The 8,794-nt window shown below is 44.9% G+C and overlaps 1 long non-coding RNA gene across 2 annotated transcripts; it reads right to left on the bottom strand.

The window, feature by feature from the left end:
- Positions 1-5,821: 5,821 nt before the first annotated feature.
- On the bottom strand, positions 5,822-7,239 carry LOC136506523 (uncharacterized). 2 transcript variants are annotated; one of them, XR_010771634.1, is made up of 4 exons: positions 7,193-7,239; positions 7,030-7,063; positions 6,376-6,468; positions 5,822-6,061 (listed from the first exon to the last, which is right to left on the bottom strand). It is a non-coding gene; the product is annotated as an uncharacterized lncRNA (long non-coding RNA). The 2 variants fall into 2 exon arrangements; XR_010771633.1 differs by lacking the exons at positions 7,030-7,063; positions 7,193-7,239 and having other exon boundaries at positions 6,376-6,556.
- Between the last annotated feature and the right edge of the window lie 1,555 nt (positions 7,240-8,794).

The following is an 8,794-nucleotide window of genomic DNA, read 5'->3' as shown; positions in this document are numbered from 1 at the left end:
GAAACCACAAACACAAACATCACTAGAAAAGTCGCGCCTTCCCTTCGGATTGGCCCAATGGCAATAAGAATAGAGATGAGGTTTTGATTGTTGGGCACAACACTATGGTCATCGCCATTCCATACATCTTGGTTCGATAGGACGACAATATCTTCTACAGTGAAATATACTCCGGCATCGTTCGGTTTACCCTATATTCGGCTTGTTTTTTCACCTGGAACAGTGTTTTTCTCTCACAACAATTCAGCCGAAACAGTGTTTTTCAACCAGTTTCAGCCAAGACTCAGACCAGCGAACGGGGACCTAAATATTTGTGCATCTTTAAAATGAGTAGTCAGTAGCTTTGGACATCAGTACCTGCAGAAAAAAGTATGAAATAATAAGTTACAAACACATAATAGTTATTGCTTGCATCTTACTCTGATGACCTATTAAAGCAAAAATAATAAGCTACAAACACATAATTTCTATTGGTTGGATCTTATTTCAAAGGCTATATTTTTTTCGCGACCGGGGGATATAGCCCGTTTATCATTAAGAAGAAGAGAATTACACGACGCAGCTACGAGAGAACCCTCGTAGCACAGATTACAAACCACAAAGGTAGTGGTGAGTGACCTGGAATACAACTTATAACAACATGAAAAAAAGGAGAAAAGAAAAAGCGACCGCCCTCAAAACTCGAAACCTACAAACTGAGCCTGTAAAAATAGGATACAACAGCGCAATAGTTGCCTACAAACAAGACAATGCCACGGTGACAAAGTATCCACCCAAAGCAGCAACAGCGGCAAAGCATCCGCCAACGAAAACCACGGCAGCCAAGTATCCGCCAAAACGCCCACTGCAGCAAAGCATCCGCAGGGGGGAGCGGCCATAACACACTCAGCAGCAAAGCATCTGCCAAAGTGGAGGCCAACGACAACGACAGCAAAGCATCCGCCAGAAGAACGATAGCGGCAAAGCATCCGCTATGAGAGCTAGACGACGACGGCAAAGTCGATTGCTGCAGGCAAAACCATTGCGAGTAGAACATAGGCACATACAGGCATAATGAGGAACTCCACCACGAGCCGACGACACGAAAGGAGGCAGTGATGTCAGCGATCACACGGGGACGAGCCAAAGGGATTCTTTAGCGACGCCTTCAGGAAGGGGGTGACGCCCAAGGTGACCACCGTGGACGCCATCGCCACTGGCCTTACAACATGTAAGGTGGGGCTTGCGCCTAGAATCCGAAGCCATCGGTAGGAACACATGGGGTTCAACAACGACACCCCCAAGGAGGTATGTGGCGCCCAAGTCATCACTGTCGGGGACCAATACTAGGGTACCCGAAGAGGAGGAGCTAATAACCATCAACGTTGATTTATCTGAGTAGTAAAGAGCGCGACTACAGCTCCAACTGATCCCCAGGTGCGCAAGCTCCACCTCACCTGGCCTTTGAGGGCGGACTCTGTCTCACCCGACCTCTGAGGGCTACCCCCGCCTCACCTGACACAGAGGCCGTGGGCTCTGCCTCGCCCGACCTCTAGGGGCGGGCTCCGCATCGCCCGACCTCTAAGGGCTGGCTCCGCCTCGTCCAGCCACCGAAGACACGAGCTACGCCTCACCCGACCTCTGAGGGTGGGTTCCGCCTCGCTCGACCTCTGAGGGCTGGCTCTATCTCGCCCGACGTCTGAGGGCTGGCTCCGCCTCGCCCGCCCTCTAAGGGTTAGCTCCACCACGCCCAACCTCTGGGGGCAGTCTCCGCCTCGCTCGACACCGAGGCCGCGGACTCCGCCTCGCCCGACCTCTCGGGGTGGATTCCGCCTCGCCCAATACCGAGGCCGCGGACTCCGCCTCGCTAGACCACTGGGGGTGGGCTCCACCTCGCCCAACCTCTGAGGGCTGGCTCCACCTCGCCCGACCCTTAGGATTGCGCTCCACCTCTCCCGGCCTCTAGGGGGGAGTCCATCTCGTTCGACCCCAACCCGAAGGATCCGTCTCGCTCGACGAAGACCCATACCATCGCCAACCACTCTAGGTCAAAGTGAATGGGCCTGGATCAAAGCTCTGATACCAGGGAGTGATCGGCATACCCCGATATAACCCATGGCCATGACAGGCCATACCTAGGGATTCACATCAGGAACAGCGTCGGGCGTATCGGTGCTGTTCTACCTAACCTTCGTACAAACACTGACGGGCGCGTCAATTCACCACGACGTCTACTAGGACAGAGTGGAGTGCCACGACCGGAAGACAACGCCTACGCATGGCGCTAGTGATGGACAGGGCCACGACGTGGAGCTGTCCCTATTAACGTCTATAGGGTCGGCGGGACCCACATGAAGGAAAAGGACCCAGTGATCCTAGAGGACTTAGGGGACATGAATGCACCACGACCGAGGTTCACATGAATGCGCCACAACCGAGGTTCATGTGCTTGCCAACACGCTACGTCCACGTTGTGTCGACCATTCACTTGGTGGTTTGGCGGCTAATTGGCATCACCCGCCAAGCCCGCATGTTGGACACCGCAAGAACCTACCCTAAAGTGAGGGTAGCTCAATGACATACTCAACTAGAGTCGCTCTTTGTGGCTCCCATGGGGCGAGCACAATGCCTCTCACAAAGCTCTTCTCTAGAGCACCGCACAAGCTTCTTGCGGGCTTTGACGGAGACCACCACCAAGCCGTCTAGGAGGTGGCAACCTCCAAGAGTAACAAGCACCACCGGCTTGCAAGTCGATCACCTAGTGCCACTCGATGCAACCTCACGGTGCAATCGCACTAGAATCGCTCACTTACACAATCGGATGATCACTATCAAGCATATGTGATATGGAGGGCTCCCAAGTACTCACAAGCATTGACACAAAGTCCCTCGAGGCGCTCAGCCTCAGCCATGGCCGAGACCACCATCTATTTATAGCCCCATGGGCTAAACTAGCCGTTACCTCTTCACTGGGCAACACTCGGGGTGACCAGACGCTCTAGTCAGATCGACCGGACACACCCGGTCCAGTGTCTGGTCAATAGATGCATGCCACGTGTTGCCTCCGTCCCAACTCAGTCGCTTGATCTCAATAGTCAAGTGATGACCGGACGTAGCTGCTCAAAGTGACCGAACGCAAGACCCCAGCATCCAGTCACTTCCAGAGGTGAAAATTCATGACCGGACACGTCTGGTCGGTCACGATCAGACGCAGCATTAACGTCCGATCATTTCTCCTCTTCTCTGTGCTGCCATGTCAGCGGGACCGGACATAGCCACCCAGCGTCCGGTCACGAAGTGACCCAGCGTCCGATCGAAGACCGACGCCTGCGCCTTCACTGCTGCCACTAACCGGACGTAGGACCCCAGTGTCCGGTCACTGCGTGACCAGCGTCTGGTGCACACTGTGAAACCCTATCTTTTCTATATAGGGTGCCGGTGGCACCGTCGAACTATCCGCACTCTACGAGTGAACACTCCGCCGGTGGAGTTTCGAACCTTTCTCGCCTCCGTTCCATCGCCGAGTTGATCCACATCAACTCCAACTTCATCTTCTTTGTAAGTGTGCCAACACCACCAAGTGTACACCACCATGTGTATGTGTATTAGCATTTTCACAATCATTTTCCAAAGGATTAGCCACTCAACTTGCCACGCCACTCAATCCTAGTGATGATGCAAAGTTAGATCACTCGAGTGGCACTAGATGACCAATATCCAAACAAGTTTGCCCCTCTTGATAGTACGGCCATCTATCCTAAACCCAGTCATCAACTTCTCTACACACCTATGACCGGTGAAATGAAATGCCCTAGGTTATATCTTTGCCTTGCGTATTCCATTCCATCTCCTCCAATGTCGATGCAACACATGCACCAACACGATCAACAATGATATGATCCACTTCATATCATCACGTGATTATATTAGTCCATCGATCTTGACTTCACTTGCTTTTCACCATTGCCTTCGTCCATCGGCGCCAAGTCTTGCTTAAGCTTCACCGCCACGTGGTCCATCACTCCAAAGCCTCCAACTTGCCCTTCACGCTTGCAACCAGTCCATCAAGCCAAGTTATGTCTTGATCTTCTCCACCTTGATCACATGACTCAATGTCATGTCTTATTTGCAATGAGCTCCTTCATCATCACATGTGTGAGCTTTGCAACATCTCCAAGTCATTTTCACCTTCATGGCATATGTTGCTCACACACATGTACCTATGGACTAATCATCTATGTATCTCACATAAACACAATTAGTCCACCTAGGTTGTCACTCAATTACCAAAACCACACAAGGACCTTTCAATCTCCCCCTTTTTTGTAATTGATGAGAACTCTACAAAGATATGGAAATTAAGTTCTTTTGGATTCATGTTGCTTGCCCAAGCAATTTTACCATGTGTAAATAATTTTGGACAAGTACCACAAACCCAAAATGGTAGTATTAGCTCCCCCTACATATGTGCTAGAGTGTTTGATTTTAAGCTCGCACATATGCATAGATTGAAATTGTGGGAGAGTAATTACTACCAAATGATGCTAAGGTGTATAGAGTAAACCTTTGAAACGTGATACCAATTGGAGTTGCACCTTTAAGTTCATCCTTAGCACCATGGTTAGCTAGATATCACTTGGAAATCAAAGCACTAGATACCTCGTGAGATCAACATTAAAAGCAAGGTACTACCATTACTTGAAAAGCATACCAAGTGTCTAGCTATCATCCTATGCATGCTAGTTTTTATTTTATCAATCAAATTCTACAACTAGCATATATCACACAAGCATGCATATTGAATTTAAGAACTTATGCAATGCAAGCAAGCACATGAATATGCACAAATCATATGCAATCAATTAAAGTTCATGAGCTTGCTCCCCCTACTTGTGTGCTTCTCTTGTCCAAGAATTTTGATCCATCTCCTTTCTTCAATGTTGCTCCCTCTTTGTACATGTCCATGTCCAACCTCTCTTTTTTGTCTCAATCTCTCCCAAAGCTTTCATATCTTAGTACAATCTCTCCCCCTTTCACTACAAGATTTTCGGTCTACTGCAACGCCAAAAAAGTGTAGCAAAAGACCCAAAAATGGTAGCCATAGTAATTTTGCTACCAATTTTTTTTGGTTAAATGTCGTTGCACTTGTAAGGGTAGCAATAGCATAATGCAATGGGTTACATTTTAGTTGCGACACACAGCCCCTCTATTGCAACACTTTTGACGCTTTTGCAACACCTGGTGAGTGTTGTAACAAAAGCAATTGCAACCACTATGGGTGTGGTAATAGTATCAATTGCAACGAACTAGGCGTTGCTAGCGATACGTATTGCGACACGCTGGTCGTGTAGCAACACAATGCAAGCGCAACGCAACACAGGTGTTGCAATCGTGGTTGTTGCTACGCAGAGAAAGCATTGCAATAGAGGTTCTCTATTGCCACGTCGCCTAAATGGTTGCTATAGGTGGCTTAGGTTATTGCAACATCTCTTCAGGTTGGTTGCTACAGAGAGGTCGTATATTGCCACGTTTCTGAATGGTTGCTATAGATGGCATAGGCTATTGCCACGTTACTTAGGTTGGTTGCTACAGACAGGTCATCTATTGCCACGTTACTAACTATCTGGTTGCTATAGGTAGATTCCTCTATTGCCACCGTCATCTTATTGTAGTTGCAAGAGATAGTTTCTCTATTGCCACGATTATCGTACCTATTGCCACGACTAAATGTGGTTGTTATATGTGCCATCATATATTGCAACGCCAGATTAATATATTAATAATTCATGTTGCGACACTTTGTTTGGTAGCTTAAATTAATAATCGCAAAACGACAAATACATAATGAAGGAAGCATCGACATCCATTAAAACGAAATATAATTTGTTCATACAAAATCTTTAACAAAACACACCGAGTGTCAAACTAAATGAGAACACAAGTATGTGTTAAGCACAGACAACTGTTTGAACTCATTCGAATCAAAAGACTAATGTCTACTGTAGCAGCGAAGGTTCCCTTGATATGTATGTTGGCCATCGTCCCACCATTCGCATGCTCCTTCTCAAACTCAAGATTCCTCCTGAAAAAATCATTGACATGCATTAGTTAAACTGAGACTAGTGGTGGCAAAGCTAATTGAACACTGAAGCAAAACACGAGCTGCAGTACTATCAACCATGAACTTTGAAGCGTAAAGCAAATATAAACATACATGCAGCTGCCTCCCAAGACATTTTATGAGCACAAACACATCCATATATATTTCTAATCAGCAAGAGGAAACTAAGCCTGGACCATATTTAGGAGCGGAACAAAAGAATAGCTATGTACTTCTCCAAAAGGACTATATGTTCCTTTTTAATGCAAAGAGAGATAAAAGGTTTCACATAGTACCTGTGTATTCTTTTTGGACAATGCAGATCTTTTCCTAGCCGCAGTTTCCTTCAGTTGCTTTGCTTTAGTACAGTGCCCGTGCTAACGCCACGGCTTTATTTCAGGAATGCATGAAAACAACCAAACAATAATTTTTTTGTATAGTTTAGGTTTTACACAATTTTATATGACATTGTATATATTCTGGAAAACAGCAGAAACAGCAGGAAAGAACCAAGTTAATCAACTCGACAAAATCAACATAGCAAGTAATCGGGCATTTGACCACATCGAGCAGTTTGAATGTTGAAAAAGCATCAGGATTACTTTAACATGTTGTCTTAGCTCCATTTGGATATCAAATATCTACAGAGCATAAACGGAATCAATACAGAGTCATATGGCTGTTACTGAACGTATTTGAAATATTAGAAAATGGAAAGCATGGACATAATTTTTTTTTGTCTCTAAGCCACCATAGTCATGCTATGGCTGCAGATAAAAACTTAGGAATTAGCAGACTGTTGAATGATGTAGAGTTTTTGATAATATATATTACATATGTAAACTCTCAAGTATGAACTACTGTTAGCCATTGAGGCCCGCTGCTAAAGAGCAGAGCTACTGAAAGTCCACTACATATACACAGGTAAATTAGGTGAAAAACAAACTGACCCATTATTTGTTTGCAACTGCAAATGTAGATCCCCTGCAGGAAAAGAATGGAAATCAACAAAATACAGTTTCAGGATTATAACAATCACAGTCCATATTCAACTACTATGAAAATTATATTTTAGACTACATACTTAAGGAAATAACAATTTTAGCTACTAACCTTTGGACCAAGATTCGAAAGCAAAGACTCCAGCATTTCAATACCAATAGCCAACTGAATCAGTTGTCAAAGAAAAAAAACAGACAACTGAATCATATCTGAATAACAAAAAATGTTGATTACTAACCCAGCAAACTGTTAAAGCTCAAGAAAGAAAAACATGGCCAATAAATAAACCAACCATTGAATGTTGTCTCTGCAGTGACGCTAATTATGAATGTTTAAATTTCCTACTCTGTTCACATCTCTGCCTGGTCCAATCAACTTGATTATAACAAAATTCCAATGAGATAGCAATGAGGGTTGTTTTTATTTCACATACTCAGATGAATGATAGAAAACTTTGAATTCATAATATGTTAGTTACTGCAAAAGAAAAGCTCACAGGTCAAATTGCTTACCTTGTCAAAAATAGTAAACTTTGCTCTGAACCTGATACAAACTGTATCCTGGATATCTTCATTGCTGCCAGGCTCTTGACCAGCAAATTGATTATTACGTGGGAATGCAAGTATCTCAAGGCCTACAAGTAAGAGTGAAAGGAAGACAAGGAAAATGAGATAAATTCATTTTGATAAAACATAATTTTTTATTATTATTTCAGATATGATTCTGCATGAGAACCCTATAGTCAAAGAACAAATCTTTCTCTCTATATACTTCTCGTACAAGACATTTAGCTCTTTGTTTCTTCTTTCATTTCACTTGCTTGCTCGCTGCCATTTTTGACCACTCTGTAGATCTGCTGGATGGGATCTAAAAAAAACAAAATTGCCCGTGCTAACGCTACGGCGACAAACCATATTAACATCTTAGAAGAAAGCAGCATGCCTTGTAAATAATAATATAGTCTCAATTTAGTTCCTAAAATATTTCCAAAAACAGGACGTACCCAGTGCAGAGAGCTTCCGCTCTGTGCGCGGTCTGGGGAAGGATGTTAGTGACAAGCCTTACCCTCGCCTATGCAATACGAGGAGACCGCGACTCGAACCCGGGACCTTCCGGTCATAGACGGTAAGACTCTACCGCTTGCACCAGACCCACCCTTCAAAATATTTCCAAAAACAGCACAAAAAAATATTGATACAATTAGGATCACGATCAACCAGCAGTGTACAATCAGGCAACAGAAAAGACTCGTCTGAATTGCTTGGTTCAATTGCTCGAAATCAAATCTGCAGCACAGATTTTGATATATCCCACTCCGGCACCCTCGCAGGGCAAACCTAAGCTAACCTGCGCACATATAAAAAAACTATAGGAGGACGTGTGTCGCGGAGGAGTCCGGTAGCCGCTGCCAAGTCCGCATTCGCATATGCTCCTTCCTCCTCTGCCCTGAGGTGGATAATTAGTTTAATCAACTCACTCCCTAGCATATTGAGGCTTATATATATATGTAAAAGACCGAGAGCAAATCAGGGCAGGCCAATGTCATCTCATCTCCAATCTCAATCTAAATAATTCACAGCTACTTACATGTTGCCATGTTGGACTTTCAAAGGAAATGTGGTATAGTTGCATTACAAAGCTACAGTATTAGATGGCAAACATTGAAGCAGTCCAGAAAAAAGAACCTTTACTTTGTTGGATTTCAGACCAAAG

The sequence above is a fragment of the Miscanthus floridulus genome, chromosome 15 (genome assembly GCF_019320115.1).
Source record: "Miscanthus floridulus cultivar M001 chromosome 15, ASM1932011v1, whole genome shotgun sequence".
In the NCBI taxonomy this organism is placed as follows: Eukaryota; Viridiplantae; Streptophyta; class Magnoliopsida; order Poales; family Poaceae; genus Miscanthus; species Miscanthus floridulus.
The sequence above is the reverse complement of the archived record's forward strand: the minus strand, read 5'-3'. Positions and strand labels throughout refer to the sequence as shown.